Source organism: Glycine max, chromosome 5 (assembly GCF_000004515.6).
Source record: "Glycine max cultivar Williams 82 chromosome 5, Glycine_max_v4.0, whole genome shotgun sequence".
NCBI classification, from domain to species: Eukaryota; Viridiplantae; Streptophyta; class Magnoliopsida; order Fabales; family Fabaceae; genus Glycine; species Glycine max.
Window position 1 is genome coordinate 19338465 of NC_038241.2, and position 16888 is coordinate 19355352.

The window sequence follows — 16888 nt, forward strand, 5'->3', positions numbered from 1 at the left end:
AAAACCATGCAAATGGAATGTAAGGAATAACAAACAGATGCAAGGGAACCAAAAAAAGCTTTTTCTATTTTAAACTATAACCTGGTCATTGTGCAAAGCTGCTCTGAATTGGATGATTGCAGGTGGTCATACAATTGGATATCTGATCTGCATGAACACAGGATTTAGTAATGTCAAAAATTTAAAGAAAAAAAAAAAGTCCGTTGGAAGATATCAACTTTTTAAGAGACACTCCTTACTCTGGTTGAAGCGGTGGAGGATGCGATACTCATTTTGGGTTTCTCTAAAGTGAAAGTATGGTGATAGGATGTTGAGATGAAGTTTCCAGAGGAACGTGTAATATGGCTTAATAGTTGAGTGGACTTGATTAATTGATTTATCTTCTCAATGCCATAAGTGGGAGTAGGTTTTTGTTGGAAACGGTGCAACTCAATAGTTGCTTCTTGAATGGGAAAGCTAGTGATGATGTGAAGAGTCTGAACGTGAATAGTTGTGGAAGTAACCAAACGGTTTTTTTGTGAATGGTTTCAGAACTGATTGGACTTTAGTGTTGTTTGTGGTGTGCATGTAATAGTTGGGCCTTAAATGGGTTAATTTTTTCTATGAGGTTTTCGCCTTAATGGATTAATTAATAGATTAATAATGTAAAGTTCACCCAATCACTAAACTATTTTACACGTTCCTGTGGTGGTAATTAAATTTCTCGATGGTTATTATTTTGTTATTAATAAAACGATGTGTGTATATATATATATATATGTATTTTTCTGACTGTGTGTCTGTGTCAAAGCGGTTATGTTTGATTAAGGAGGCAGTTTTTAAAAAATTATAGATTGCTTGTTGTTATTGTTGGTGGATTCTTAGTATTTAAAATCAATGGAATTGTCTGCAAGAAGTGATCACAAAAGAGTAGAATCCCATAGATAGTGATTGTCCCTGTGACTTGTTAATTATCATTGCATAAGATAGCATAATCAGAAATTGTCTTCTCGATAGTTTAAATGGCTAGGGTGATTGTGAAGGCAACATTGACATTCTTGGAATATAAACAGCGAGGCCAATGTTTTTACCTGAGATAATTTCAGCTGCAATTACATGTTTTGCCATCTTTGTTACCACTAATCTAGTACCATTACATAGACCTTGATTTTGGTCGAGGTTCCTTAACAACATTATAGGACTTCCAATTTTAAGTTTGATAGAATGAGTTGGCAAACCGGATGTGTTGAATGAATTAAGGAATTTAGTAGTAATTGATTGGAAATACGAATCTTAACTGGTTTTAGATTTATCAACGGAATCAGAGATTAGATATTCCATGTGATCACCTATGATTTGCAAAATTGCAATTTCAGTGATTATATTTTTGACTGAGCAAGTGTCAATTAAATAAGTAATGAGATAATTACCTGGAATGAAGGACAATACGTAATGATTGATTTGTTCTACTGTTTCATTTGTTGAAGCTAGTATTGCCTTGGATTTAAAGAATTCAGGATTATTATTGATGCAATCCTACCCCACAAGGGCATTGGATAGAATACTTCAAGTAGATTGGGCCAGAGATCCAAGGGAAGGCCCTAGGGTTCTCATGAGCCTTAGGGTAGATTTTGAGCCCATGGGCTAAGTATGAGCCTGCTTATCTTTGTAAATATTAGAATAGGTTTTTTTTCCTTCGTTTAGGCCTTGTATTTTGGCCATTCTAGTAGTATAGGGTTTTAGCCTTGTATTTCGAGGCATTTTGAGTAGTCTTTGTAGTATGGACTTTTTTTGTATTTTCATGTATTTTGTCACGGGGGTGAGCTTAGCTATTATAGGGGGTGTGTAGCTAAGTTCTAGCTTCTCATCTCAAGGAGGTGAGCTTAGCTATTAGAGAGGTGTGTGTAGCTAAGCTCTAGCTTCTTTAGGAATCTTTTCAATGAAGCTTCTCAAGGAGGTGAGCTTAGTTATTAGAGGGGTGTGTGTAGCTAAGCTCTAGCTTCTCAAGGAAGTTTTCTCAAAGAAGCTTCTCAAGGAAGTTTTCTCAAGAAAGCTTCTCAAGGAAGCTACCTAGTCTATAAATAGAAACATGTGTAACACTTGTTGTAACTTTGATGAATGAGAGTCTTGTGAGACATAACTCAAAGTTCAACTTCTCTCCCTTTTTCTTCCTTCAATTTCATGCTCCCCCCTCTCTCTTTCTCTCCCTCTTTCTTTTCCTCCATTGAAGCATCCTCTCCAAGCTTCTTATCCAAGACTCATCTTAGAGTTGAAGCTCCTTCTTCCATGGCTTATTCCTTAATGGATGGCGCCTCTTCTCACCTCTTTTCCTTTGTCTTTCACTGCATCTCCATGGTGGAAAATCACCATTAAAGGACCCCATTGAAGCTCAAAGATCCAGCCTCCATAGAAGCCCCACAAGCAAGCTTCCATCAATTATGGTGTTGATCTAAGTCTGGGAATGTTGATTTGACTATAGCATTGATTGGATCATCATATTGAGTAATGAGTAGATGAGCAGGAACTTGAATTGTAGCATAACCATCGTTTTCATAATCTATAATCCCATCTCCAATGTCTAGAATCCATTTAGCAAATGTGGCAGTTTCTTGTTCATCAACTAATTCTAGATTGCTGTGTAAGCGCATGTTTTTTGTCAAGGTCAATATTTCACACGAATCCCATAGATAGGATGAATTGATTGCTGCATTTACAATGTCTGAGTGGGTTCCTCTTGGGATGACTGGTAGTATTTGGCGAAAATCTCCACCGAATACTATAACTTTGCCTCCAAATATTTGATTTGAGCTTGATTTATTTGTGATAATGTCTCTTAAACTTTGATCAAGTGCTTCAAAACAAAATTTGTGGGCCATTAGTGCTTCATCCCAAATTATTAGACTTGTCTGGTTCAGTAATTCTGCTAATTTGGTCCCTTGATGGATATTACATGTTGAGTCTTCAAAAATTGGTACAGGAATTTTAAATCTAGAATGTGCAGTTCTGCCTCCTGGTAATAATAGAGAGGCTATTCCGCTAGAAGCAACAATAATAACAATTTGATTCTCTGCTCTCAATGAACTTGCTAATGTTCTCCATATGAATGTTTTTCCTGTGCCTCCAAATCCGTATAGGAAAAACATTCCACCTTCATTGTTGTTGATAGCTTGGATAATTCTGTGATAAATTGTTTTTTGTTCATCTGTATTGATAGGTAAGCTAATGGAGAAATATATCTGACATAAAAAATTCATAATTTCAATTAAAGAAACAATGAGTAACTTAAGTATACATGTTGAATTAATATTACCTACAATCCACATATTCTTTAATCTCATCATTTTGACTGATAGCATTCTCAAGTGTACCATTAGCATCATGAATAACAACAGCAGTGACTCTGTCATAACCTTTGTTTATATATTTAAATAGATATTTAATGGAAGTATTTTGATTACACCATTCAATATTTATATGTGCTTGGTATTTCCTCAGCAATTTTGCATTGTAAGGTACTATATATCTATTATCAATAATAACTCCATTCTTTGAAATGGTACGACCATCATTTCTTCTACAATAGATTGGATAGCCATTTGAATCTAAAATAGTTTGAGGGTGAAACATTTTAGGGTAAAAACGGCTACACTTGCCTTCTTTCATACATGGAGACTTAGGTTGGAGAATTCCACATGGTCCAAGTACCATATGATTTTGGACTAATATATAGAGTTCAGGGTCATTTTCATGCGAAGGAATTTCTGCTGATATTATGTGGTCAATGTCATCTGAAGATGAATATTTATTATCTGGATGTAAGAATAGCAATAAATGCACATGAGGAAGTCCTCTTTTTTGAAATTCAATTGTGTGCATATATGCAATTGTTAGCTGATTGTATTAATAGTGGAACAGTAATATAGAAATTTTGTATAGTTGTATTATATCAAGGAAAAATGAAAAACAATAAACAAATGTGTAACTTTAAAAAGCATATTAATGGCAAACTCACATGCGACTACTTTTCCAAGCAGGTGTTTTTTTGTTAAGTCAAAAACCATCTGCTCATACTTCAATCTGAAAACACGTGAGATAAGATCCGGTCTATATGTTGCTTTTAGATTCAAAGGTGCAAGCACTCTACGGATTTCAGGCCAATTTGGATTACAGGTTAAAGTAATAAAAAGATTTGGAAAACCCACATGGCTGCATATTGCCATACCATCAAAATAAAGATGGTCCATATAGCGTGGACTGCCAACAAAGGTTGACGGCAAAAATCACTCTTTTTCCTTTAGAAGAGCCTTTACTGCTTCCAGCATCCAATGATGTTTGTAAACTACAATACTTGTCAACTCTAAGTTTTTTTTTATTGTTCCTAATGTAGCTAAGTCTTTCAGACTCAACCATTGTGTATGCTTCAACAATGAATTGTTGGAATAGTTTTCTAGAATGCAACAAAGTTTGTGCTTCATTTGATCTGGACTGTAGTCTATAAGCAAACCACTCTCTCATCGTTAGACGATTTCTCTTCCTTTTTCTGCTGCTAGGTGTACAACGGTGAAGTATATCAGGTCTATATCCATCTTCACCATAAGGGAAGAGTAAAGAGTATTGGAGTCCTAGATAGCTAGAGTGTAATTCATGGATTCTTTGTAATTCTCCATTTTGAGTTTCAACAATAATATCCCTTCTTGAGTCTGGATCAAAATCAACAACAATCAGAGCAGCAACTTCAGAAACATTTGGGAGATTGTATGTAGGACCATCTTTCTCACGTGTAGCTATCAATCTCAATTTTACATTATCGACTTGAGTATCTACCAATCTGTCCCTGGCCATTCTAAAACTTTTTGCATGGACATTGTACTCATCCACCATTTGACTTAAAGTTGAAACAATTTCTGGTTGAATTCCAACATGTTGACTGCAAAAAAAATATAAAAACACATCCATTGGTGTCACAAAACAGGCTTTCCGAATTAGAATACTTCATATTTGATAATAAAAGAAACAAAAGAAGTACTACCTCATTGTATTAATTCTATTTTCAACTTCATTCTGCGTATCAAAGATATACAATTGTGAAAATTTTGGTTGCTTTCCAGGCATTGGTAATAAGCTGCCTATTCGATGGCATGGTTGACCCTGAATTCTAATTGTAGGAGGTCCTCTACTTTCATTAATTGATTTGCCTAGCTTAATACCAGCAGACGTAAAGGCAAACATCATGTTGTATGTCCGTATGTTACACTGATAATTTTTACTATCACTTGCTTTACCATCAAACAGAAGTCGTTCAAGATATTTCGATGGACTTTGCAATAACGGAAGCTCAACTTTCCCATCTCCACAACATAAGGTGAATTTTGGACTTGTTGTATTTCTATCTTTTGAAATTCTTTCATCATACCACATTTTTGCATTGCAATGTCTACATTCCATGGCCTAATCACCCAAGTCAGAATAGCCTGAAATTGTCTAATGAGATAGTGGAATTTAATTTAAAGGATATCAGTTGATATTGTTAACGTTATATCAGAGCTATAATTATTACCTTCAGTATTGATTGCAGCTTCATTAGTATTGGATTCGCAATTCTCATCGTCAGAGAAAGAATTAGAATCAGATGCTGTAACAATTTACGTTAGATATCATAGATATAATTATAATTTGGGCAAAAAAGTGAGTAAGGATTTTCTATCATCATACCTTGTGGAGATTCAGAATTTATATCTTCTAATGAATTAGCTGTCATGACTTAAGAATAGAGACAAGTTAAGTCAAGTTGAACAGATTAATGTATTTATAAAAGAAAACATCTTATTTATAATTTCTCACCATGTTATTGTATATCTTTCAGAGTGGAATCTATACTTGCCTCATGTGATCTGTCAGGCTGAGCCTTTTTTTTTTTTTTTTGCAGGATACCTTTTCTATACATTCTGGCTTTACCTGAGATACATGCATTTGCATGTGCATTCTTTTGCATGTTTGCAGTTGATATCAATGAAGCTGTTTGGTATATCAATTCACCACAACAAAGATTTGAAATACACGGAGACCAAATTATACATCAAAGTAATTCCAAATGTTCAATTGTGTAATAAAAACAAAATTAAACATGCAAGTTGAATTTAAGTAGTTTTGAAAATCAGTCATGGAGGAATGATCAGACTCAACTGTAAAGATATTGTATATAGAGGAGTAAGTTCTGGATATAGAATCGACATGTGGTTGATCTGCATTTTTAGAGGTCAAGAATTTAGAATGCAATTTACAACAAAGGATGGAATATTTTGTAAATTAATAAACAAATGTTAATTGACATCAACCAAGAGATGCCAAATATAAAATGCCGATTTGGGGGATTAAATGTGATTTGACGTTTTTATATAATGAATTTCATAATTAATGAACAGATTTATTTTGGCATCCAAAATTACAGCTGAAGATTCATGCGTAAATTTTAATAAACAAATCTTAATTGACATAAAGCAAGAGATGGCAAATATCAAATCTGTGTTTGCTAGATTAAATGTGATTAGACATTTTGACAGTTATCATTATAATAAAAAAAATTGAGCATCAAATTGAAATTACAACACAAAACTACAACTAAAGATGCAGGGTAGAGAAAGATAAAAAAGAAAATTTAGCATTAAATTGAAATTACAACACAAAACTACAACTAAAGATGCAGGGTAGAGAAAACTTTGATATCGAACGTTGTCCAATCTCTCTTTGATTGATCAATGTGTCATATTTGCAATTCTCATCTCTAATAGAATCAAAATAATCCTTGCCTTGAATCTGTCCTCACTTAGCATTGATTATACTAAATTTCCAAATTAGTTGTGCAATAGCAATTTCCTATTTTACTGATTCTAATGACTTACCATTAATATTTGAGTAGTCAAAAAACTGAGTTTTTAATTAGTAAATGTCAGCTTATATTTTAGTTCATGTGTAATTCCCTCCAAAAAAAACCTTAATTCATGAGTTATCTGGACTTGTTAACATTTATCAGCATTCTTGTATTGAACCGAAATAATCCTTGCATTCAATCTGTCTTTATCAGTTATCTTAACTCGTTAACATTCATCAGCTAACTTGAATTTATTACGTTCATTAAGATTTTGACAACAACAATGCACAGATTGGAATTTCATCACAGGGTTAACAAATAGAGTAATGCAAAGTCCCAAAAAACTACTGTTTCATTTAATCAAAGAGGGAAAAACCAATTTTGTTTGCAACTACAAAATCTATTTAACGAAAATTAATGTTCCAACAACGTCCTCCATGCAAAGAGTTTAAAAACCACAAAAACTGTGACAAGATAAATATTACAATTTGACCATACGATCATCAAAAAACATCCAAGGCAACATTTCAACAACATAATTCATTCAGGCTGAGAATGCTTGGCTAATTTGTTCGAGGAAACTTCAGCAGGTGAAATCTGAAAGTTTTTTTGCTCATTATCCAACTCATCAGAAGATACACGCTTAGTTGGTGTCAATGGAATCCTGAGAAGAGGGTCATGATCCCCGGTAACAGACACAGATTGCTGCATAAAATATTAATTGATCAGTAAGCTAAATTATGTTGACATCATCCAAAAATACACCAGCAAAAACGCACAACGACAACCCCAACTTACAGATTCAAACTCTATAGGCTCACTTGAGCCAAGCATTGACCGATCATGATCAGCGGTAATAGACAGAGATTGTTGCAGCAAATATTGATTGATGAGTCAACTAAACTTTGTTGCGATAATTGCAATATACACCAAGAAAAACAGAGAAAGACAATGTTAGCTCACAGATTCAAGCACTGTAGGATCAGTCGAATCAAGTATTGAATTCTCGATCTTGCAACATGGCTAGATGATATATGAATCGACAGTTAAAAAGCAAATGGAATATATGCATACACTCACAATAACTAAAATAGATTTGACAAAGCACAACCTCACTATCGGGAATCATATCTAGCACAACATTGATCAAGTCTAATTCATTTGAATATTTAAGAACAACAGAATTCCTGAACCTTGGTTGCACCTTCACTTTGAATGCAAGGAAACAACCCAATAGCCTATCTAGCGCTTGAGGAGAGGCATTTAAATCAGCATCCCCATCCTTGCGCAGAAAAAGAAGAATGAAAATCAATAGCAAGGTAACAAATGTTCAGTGTAAATTAAAAAACATTGCATGACAATACAATAACATACTTCTATTATGAGCCTGTTGACTTCATCCGTTGACTGACCAATTAACTGTGCACATTCACGATCCCAGATCAAAAATTTGGTTTGTTCACCCTTGTGATTAACCATCACCTCAACCCGATACCTGCCAATACAGATACTAGCATAAGAAAAAGTAGCTGATGAACATCATACTCATAAAACAGTGAATCAATCACCTCAGTACAGGTTGATCATTCTCTTTGTCACACGGACATGTGAAAGGCACAGTTTGCATGTCAGCTTTTTTTAACATTGACCACAAGCCAGATAGCACCATGAATAGTTGTCCATAACTATGGTTGTAATCTTGGCGACAGTAACACAAACAAACTCCTGTTTGAAGAAACTGACATTAGATTTTCTACAAAGAAAAGCTACAAATGAATAAGAACATCACCTCTGAACTGGCATTAATCTGAGAGATATTTTTTACTTCAGTCTTTGACAGAAACACATCTTTTGATGATAATTGAGATGACCCTGAAACTGTGAACTCCCTTGTCCAATAGGCGCCAAAATTGATCTAACCTCGATCCCTAAATCTAAAAGACTATAACAATACAACAAATGCAAAAACCCAGCAAACATTACTTATATATTTAACAATTTGAAATTACAATCACATAAGCAACACATTGCCAAAATACCTCTCTCTAAATTCTTGAATTTCAAGCACGAGGTCATTGATCATGAGTTTAGATGCCTTGAAAGAATTACTGACCGATGCCGGATATGATCCTACATATTAGACCCCAAAAAAATATAATCTAGCAAGCATGGAAATTGAGAAATCTAACATTACACTGACCCTGTGCTTCCTTAATCCTAGCATGAGTCAAGAGAATAACGATCGGCCTTTCATCTTCAATATCATTCAAATAAGACAAAAACTGTAAGCAGTAATTTTCCCATAGTGTACAGGATAGCACCTGTCCACTATCAGAAGGAAACAACAATTAATGTATCAGTATATCAGTAGCTAATCATCATCAGATACAAACAACAATCACACACACTTATATTAAATTCTAAAAGATAACCTCAAATCCTTTAAATTCAAAACAACCCTCGTATTTTTGGATGACACATATCGGAATAATACTTCATCAACCACGCCAATAACATCTAAAACAACCACAAGGTAAACGTATCTTACTTGAAAAGCCATAAGCAAGTCAATCAAAATCAATCCACAAATTGCAAACAACAATCTTACCAACCAAGAGTCCAATTTTAAAATGACCAGCAATGACACTGGAAAAAGCAAAAAATCTGAATTTCCTAAAAGGTAACTGTTCCATATCACATTTCCTAACAACAGTAACTCCAATAAAACATAATTTATATTCATGATCACAATTTTTTAATTTCCCATCATTCTTGATAACTTTAAAATTATGCATCACATAAGTCAAATTTTCTTTCAAATCAGCCTTGCGAGACTTCAGCTGATCCTGCTTGCAAACAACATGGATTTCGTCTCCCTACAATATAGAAAGCATATAAATACTTCATTGAATGACCAATAATATAATAACATAATTTATAATTCCAAAAAACCACCAAAAACATACATCAGAATCAACAACCACCATTTCGGCTTGTTCAGTCTTTCCGGGAATCCCAATGAACCAAAGATCAATGATCCTTACAGAAAGCTTAAGAGTTTCCCTTGATCCATCTATCAATTTTATTTTATCAGCAACACGTGCCATAACTTTATAATCTCAAACCCTGAACAACAACTCCAAGAAAAACAGAACATCAGTTAAAAACCAAGCATATAGTCAAACAACCAAAAAACTAAACTACCACCTCAACCACTGCAAACCAAAGCTAACAGCCTGTCACCAATAAAACAAAGAAGAAAATTTATAAAACACACATAAGACCACAATAAACTCCATATAAATCAGTAAAAATAAACATGTGAACAAAACATCTGCACATGTGACTAAACAGAATTAACATATAAAATCCATTAACACCAAAATTAACAAACCATACAAAAACCGTCATCCTCAACTTAAACCTCAACTTCTCTCAGCCAAACCCAAACTTGGGTACAAAAGTATAATTTCCATTTGCCACACTCAAAACTAACAGCCAAACAAAGCCAAACTGTAAAACAAACTACTCAACCAAAGAATCCACAACATGAATATCACCTTAGCTTCTCTCGATCAAACTCAGCAAAATTAAACTGCAAAACAAAATTGTCAACCGAAAAAAAACTGCAAAATCACAGCCATGCACAATAGAAAAATTAGATAAAGACATTCAACAAAAAAACATTACCTTTTGTTCTCACTACCAACCGAACACCAGAGCTAAACCAAACCGGGAAACAAAAAGGAAAATCACAGCCATGCACAACATAAAAGTTAGAAAACAAACGACTGTAGAAGCAAAGCTTCATGGTGAATCAAAGGTGTTTTGATGATAACAATGATGATAACAAAAGATGATGACAAAGGTGATGACAAAAAGCTCAAAGATCAATCAAAGAACAACTCAAGTGAATCAAAGATCAATCAAAGAACAACTCAAGTGAATCAAGAACAATTCAAGAGTTCAAGATAAGAATCAAGAAGAATTCAAGACTCAAGAAGAATGTTTAGATACAAGAATCAAGATTCAAGATTCAAGACTCAAGATTCAAGAATAAAGAGAAGACTCAATCAAGATAAGTATTAAAAAGTTTTTCAAAACTTTGAATAGCACATGAGTTTTTGACAAAATCTTTTACCAAAGAGTTTTTACTCTCTCGTAATCGATTACCACATTGTTGTAATCGATTACCAGTAGCAAAATTGTTTTGAAAAAGTTTTCAAATTGAATTTACAACGTTCCAATTATTTTCAAAAAGTTGTAATCGATTACAATGTTTTGGTAATCGATTACCAATACCTTTGAACGTTGAAATTCAAATTCAAATGTGAAGAGTCACATCTTTTCACATAAAAGCTTTGTGTAATCGATTACACTGATTTGGTAATCGAATACCAGTAACTGTTTCTGAATAAAACAAAAGATGTAACTCTTCAAAAGGTTTTTGACTTTTTCAAATTGGTTTTAAGTTTTTCTAAAAGTTATAACTCTTCTAAATGGTTGTCTTGACCAGACATGAAGAGTCTATAAAAGCAAGGCTTTGTTTTGCATTTCAAGAATCCTGAACACTTACTCAATCAATCCTTTGCAAGCCTTGAATCTCTTTGAACTTCTTCTTGTTCTTCTTCTTTCTACCAAAAGCTTTCTGAAGTTTTCTGGTTTTCTAAACCTTGAAAACTTGTACTATTCATCTTTTCATTCTCTTCTCCCTTTGCCAAAAAGAATTCGCCAACGACTAACCGCCTGAATTCTTTTTGTGTCTCTCTTCTCCCTTTTCCAAAAGAATAAAGGACTAACCGCCTGAATTCTTTTGTGTCTCCCTTCTCCCTTGTCAAAGAATTCAAAACGACACAGTCTGAGAATTCTTTTGATTCTTCCCTTTCCCTAATACAAAAGAGTTCAAAGGACTAACAGCCTGAGAATTCTTTTGTAACCCCATTCACAAAGTATTAAAGGTTTAACAGTCAGAGATCTTTGTCTTAACACATTGGAGGGTACATCCTTTGTGGTACAAGTAGAGGGTACATCTACTTGGGTTTGACTGAGAACAAGAGAGGGTACATCTCTTGTGGATCAGTTCTAGTGGAGGGTACATCCACTAGGTTCAAAGAGAACAAGGGAGGGTACATCCCTTGTGGATCTTTGCTTGAAAAAGGATTTTTACAAGGTTGAAAGAAATCTCAAGGACCGCAGGTCGCTTGGGGACTGGATGTAGGCACGGGTTGTTGCCGAACCAGTATAAAAACTCTTGTGTGTTTGTTTCCTTCTTCCCTACTCTTTTACTTTCCGTTGTGCATTTAATTTCCGCTTTTACTTTCTGTTAAGTTTCTCTTCTACTCCATATTCTCTTAACAACATAAGTAAAAGCCTTAAAAGAGTAATTTTTTAATTAGTAAAGGTTTAGGAATAATTAATTCAACCCCCCCTTCTTAATTATTCTGAGGCCACTCAATCCAACAACGACCAAACAAACAAACAGTTTTCCTCTGAAACTTGAAAATGAAACAAACTGTAAAAAAAAAACCTCTCAAGCAAAGAATGCACAACATGAACATTACCTTAGCTTCTCCCAATCAACCTGAGCAAAACTAAACTGCAAAACAAACTTCTAAACCAAAGGAAAAATGTAAAATCACAGCCATGCACAATAGAAAAATTAGACAAAGACATTCAACAAAAAAAACATTACCTTTTCTTCTCACAACCAACCGAACAACAGAGCTAAACCAAACTGGGAAAGAAACGAAAATGACACAACAACAACCAACGACATTGCACAAAACCCCCAAACCACGTGCCCAATCAAAGAGTGGAAGCTAGCTTAGCCATTAAACACATGGCACAAAAATTCCTTATTGATCAAAAAGTTAGCACGTAAACCACTTGCTTAACACGTAAACCACTTGTTGATCAAAAAATCAACACGTAAAGCACCCACATGTAGAAGCTCAGGACAAACCAAAAACCCATCAAAATGACAATAAACCCAGCCAAAGGGACAGGTGCCAATTTTCTAAGAAGGGTCACACCAGTAATTTTCCTATGCTTCTCTTTTGTAATATAGGAGTCATGCACAACATAAAAGTTAGAAAACAAACGACCAATCAAACAAACAGTTTTGCTCTCAAACTGAAAACTGAAACAAACGAAAATAACACAACAACGGTCAACACCATTCTGCAAAATACCCAAACCACCTGTCCAATCAAACAATGCAAGCTAGCTTATCCATCAGACACATGGCACAACAGTTCCTTTTTTGACGAAAAAAACAAACACGTAAACCACAGACGTGTTGCACCCGAAGAAGACAACAAAAGGACAACAAAATCAGAACAAACCCAACAAAAGCCAAAAGAAAGCTAAAACACACATGCACAACATAAACATTACCTTTTCTTCTCACAGTCAAACCTAGCAACGGAGGAAAAGCAAACCCCAAAAGAAACTTATCAACCAAAGAAAAACTGTAAAATCACAACCATGCACAATATAAAAGTTAGTAAACAAAGCACCAAAGAAAAAAAAACAGCGAAAAAGACTAACACACATACAAACTGAAACCAAACCGAACACAAAGACATTAAACGAAAAAACAAAACAACCCCAACAACAGAACAAAACCAAATTGGAAAACAAAAACGAAAAATCACAGACATGCAGATAAAAGTTTGAAAAGAAACGACCAAGGCAGAGCCTCACACCTTCAAATCCAGTTTTGCTTTCAAACTTGAAAAAGAAACAAACGAAAATGTCACAACAAAAAAATAGAACAACCCCAACAACAGAACAAAACCAAACTGGAAAACTAAAACGAAAATCACAGCCATGCACATAAAAGTTAGTAAAGAAACGACCAAGGCCGAGCCTCACACCTTCAAATTCAGTTTTGCTTTCAAACTTGAAAAAGAAACAAACCAAAATGACACAACAACAACCAACGGGATTGCACAAAACCCCCAAACCACGTGCCCAATCAAAGAGTTGAAGCTACCTTAATCATCAGACACATGGCACAAAAATTCCTTGCTGATCAAAACAATTAACACGTAAATCACTTGCTTAACACGTAAACCACTTGCAGATAAAAAAATCAACACGTAAATCACCCACGTGTAGAAGCTGAGGACAACCAAAAACACATCAAAATGACAATAAACCCAGCAAAAGGGATAGGTGCCAATTTTCTAAGAAGAGTCACACCAGTAATTTTCCTGGGATTCTCTTTTATAATATAGTATATTAGATTTGAGTTCGAGTGGTTATTGTGCTAAATAATAGACTTGTAAAAAAATTGTGTTAAATAATTGAGATGAGAGTTTTGTAGTCAGTAATAATATCAATTAGTCGATTTGAACAAGATTTACTATTTGTTTATCGAATTAAACACAAATGTTATAAGATTTACAACAATTAACTTAAATTGTTCAACCATTTAAATTAGACGTGATGTTAACAAGATTTACTCTTGCAAGTAGATTTTTCACTTTTTTTAAGAAATAAAAAACTGACTTACTTTAACTCGTTTATTACTCCTTAAGATTCTTCATTTGCTTTTGCGCCCACAACCCTGCAACTTTCCGTCTTCATCTTTTGATCTTTTCTCTCACTCGCACTTTCTTTCTCTGTAATAATATTTCAACTAATTCCATCGTTTAACATAATACACAAAGAGAGATGGCAGAACATAAAGTTCTTTGTCCTTTTGGAGTTTTGGATTGCGATCAAAGTTTTATCAATTATGCTTATTTTTTCCACTCCTTTTTCTTCTTTTGATCCGAGAAATTTCTTTTCCTAGCGCGGGATCCACCACTACTTGCCTGTAGTTGTAGGTTTGACCTAAGTTCAGGAATCATTATTTTGATTATTCGTTTTCGCTTACTTGTAAAAGGGTTAATGTCTCTAATCATATCTAATTATAATTGCTATAGCAACTTGTCACCAAACGGCCAAGTCATGTAATATATCTAGGGAATACTAATTAATCATGAGCTCTTTGGTTTTACTAGTTTTTAAAATGTCGTTATTTTTAATTTGTTTGTATTTTTGTCACGTATTTATTGATTAAAAAATCTTTACAATTAAATGTGTAGAGAAAAATCAAAGATTTATTCATAACTGTTTTTTCAACTATACCATTGTTTACAATTATTAGTGGATTGGATATTTTTTGTTATCAAAGATAGATATTAATAGCTAACCACTCATCAATGAGAATGTTCACTTAATATTATTTTTAGATTCTCCACTATCTAAATATTTATGATTAATGGTGATTTCAACAACATGATTAAATATGAGTATTTTAGTTTAAAATTTTACTATCGATTAAGATTTCTTAATGAGTGTTCAATAACCTTAAATATCTATAGTTTTAGAATAGAGGGAGTAATAAATGTTTTTCTTTTTATTTTTCTTTTTTAAACAAATACCTTAGGACCTTGATGGCCAGATCCATTATATCTCATCTCTCTATAATACAATGAAAAAATCACTCCAAACAATAAATTTGGGTTCTCCTTTAGGAAGGTACTTTTGTCGAGCTCTCTTTCTGACAACTTTTTTTTTTCTTTTTTTAATTTTTTTATATATATTTTATTAGCTTTCATATTGAATAAAGTAACTTATTTTTTTTCTTAAATTGTTCATTTAAACCAAAAAAGATTAATCTAATTGATAAAAATAGAACTCAACTCACAAAAACGTGAATTCAAATCTCGACATCGATGTGAGAATCTTATAGGTGAATTCAAATCTTGATGTCAATATGAGAATCTTGAATAAATTAACTTCTTTTTTTCTTAAATTTATTAAGTATTGTTATAAGTGTTCGGTGAACCTTGAAACATATATTGATCCCGATGAATTCCTAAGACTCAACTCACTTAATTTTTTCTTTTAAAAAAACATCATTTAATCAAAGGATATTTTATTTGTTTGAATTTTAAATTTCATTAACTAACATAATAAAAAAAACGACATTTACATATTACTATGAAAATAATATTATATCAATTGATTGTAATTAAGGTTATATATATAAACCCATTCAAGACAATTAAGAAGTTTAGATAATTGTTGTACGTGCTAATTTGAAGAGTAAGTATATCTTATTAACACTTTTTTTTTTTTATAAAATCTTATTAACACTTATGACTTATTTATTTTCTTTAGTTCTATTTTCCTATTACATCATATTATCTATTATATTTTTTTTCTTTCAAAAGTGTAAAATATGTCCCAACAATCATTTTTATAATTTGAAATCTTGTTGCATGAAACCCCTTTGATGCTTCTGCATTTATATTAATATTATTACTTGCCCTCTCTCTCTAAATCAGTTGAAGAGAAAATAAAGTATATCTTCAAACATAAAATTATGTGAAATTTGACGTTAGTGAAACCAATAAGAAAAGGAAAAGAAGAAAAATGACCTTGCCATAGATGGGAATCAAGTTGGAAATTATTACTACTAGCGACAATGACAAATTTGGTTCAAACATGGTTGGCCTCTGATGACTACCTTTAGTTATAACGCACTGATTAAATTAAAGCCTTCAAAAAGCACTTTCATATGTTAAAGTCTTCTTAGCCATGTATTATGAGGGCACTGACTTTCTCCCAAAACCAAAGTCTATTACTCCATAAAACTATTCTATTTTTCTGCGCCCAGTCTTTAATCAAGGTTAGATAGCTCTTTTTTCTTAAGCAACTTCGTTATTCTATACTAGAATAATAAACTTTAGGTGAAATAACGTATTTAATTTTTTATCTTATTTTTTTCAGTTTGATATTCATTTTAAAAAAAAATTATTTTGATCCTTTATTTTAATTAATTAAAATATTTAAAATATTTATTTTGTGATGATAGATCTAGCATAGTTAATGATATAAAGTTATTCACAATTAAAAATTACCATACAATATATTTTTTTCTCTAAATATTTTCATTTTGTAAACCCAAAAATGACACTTAGAACCTACATAAACAACATAATCCAGAACAAGTGAAGAATCACAGATCAATAATCTCAAATC

The 16888-nt window shown here is 33.1% G+C and overlaps 1 long non-coding RNA gene across 6 annotated transcripts; it reads right to left on the reverse strand.

Moving 5' to 3' along the window:
• Positions 1 to 7202: 7202 nt before the first annotated feature.
• Positions 7203 to 14585, reverse strand: LOC102661084 (uncharacterized). 6 transcript variants are annotated; one of them, XR_005891467.1, is made up of 9 exons: positions 14367 to 14585; positions 9814 to 9973; positions 9048 to 9723; positions 8887 to 8977; positions 8637 to 8789; positions 8416 to 8572; positions 8222 to 8342; positions 7646 to 8129; positions 7203 to 7552 (listed from the first exon to the last, which is right to left on the reverse strand). It is a non-coding gene; the product is annotated as an uncharacterized lncRNA (long non-coding RNA). The 6 variants fall into 6 exon arrangements; XR_005891463.1 differs by having other exon boundaries at positions 7204 to 7552; positions 7646 to 7745; positions 8041 to 8129; positions 8887 to 9723; XR_005891464.1 differs by having other exon boundaries at positions 7204 to 7552; positions 7646 to 7750; positions 8041 to 8129; positions 8887 to 9723.
• Positions 14586 to 16888: the final 2303 nt, after the last annotated feature.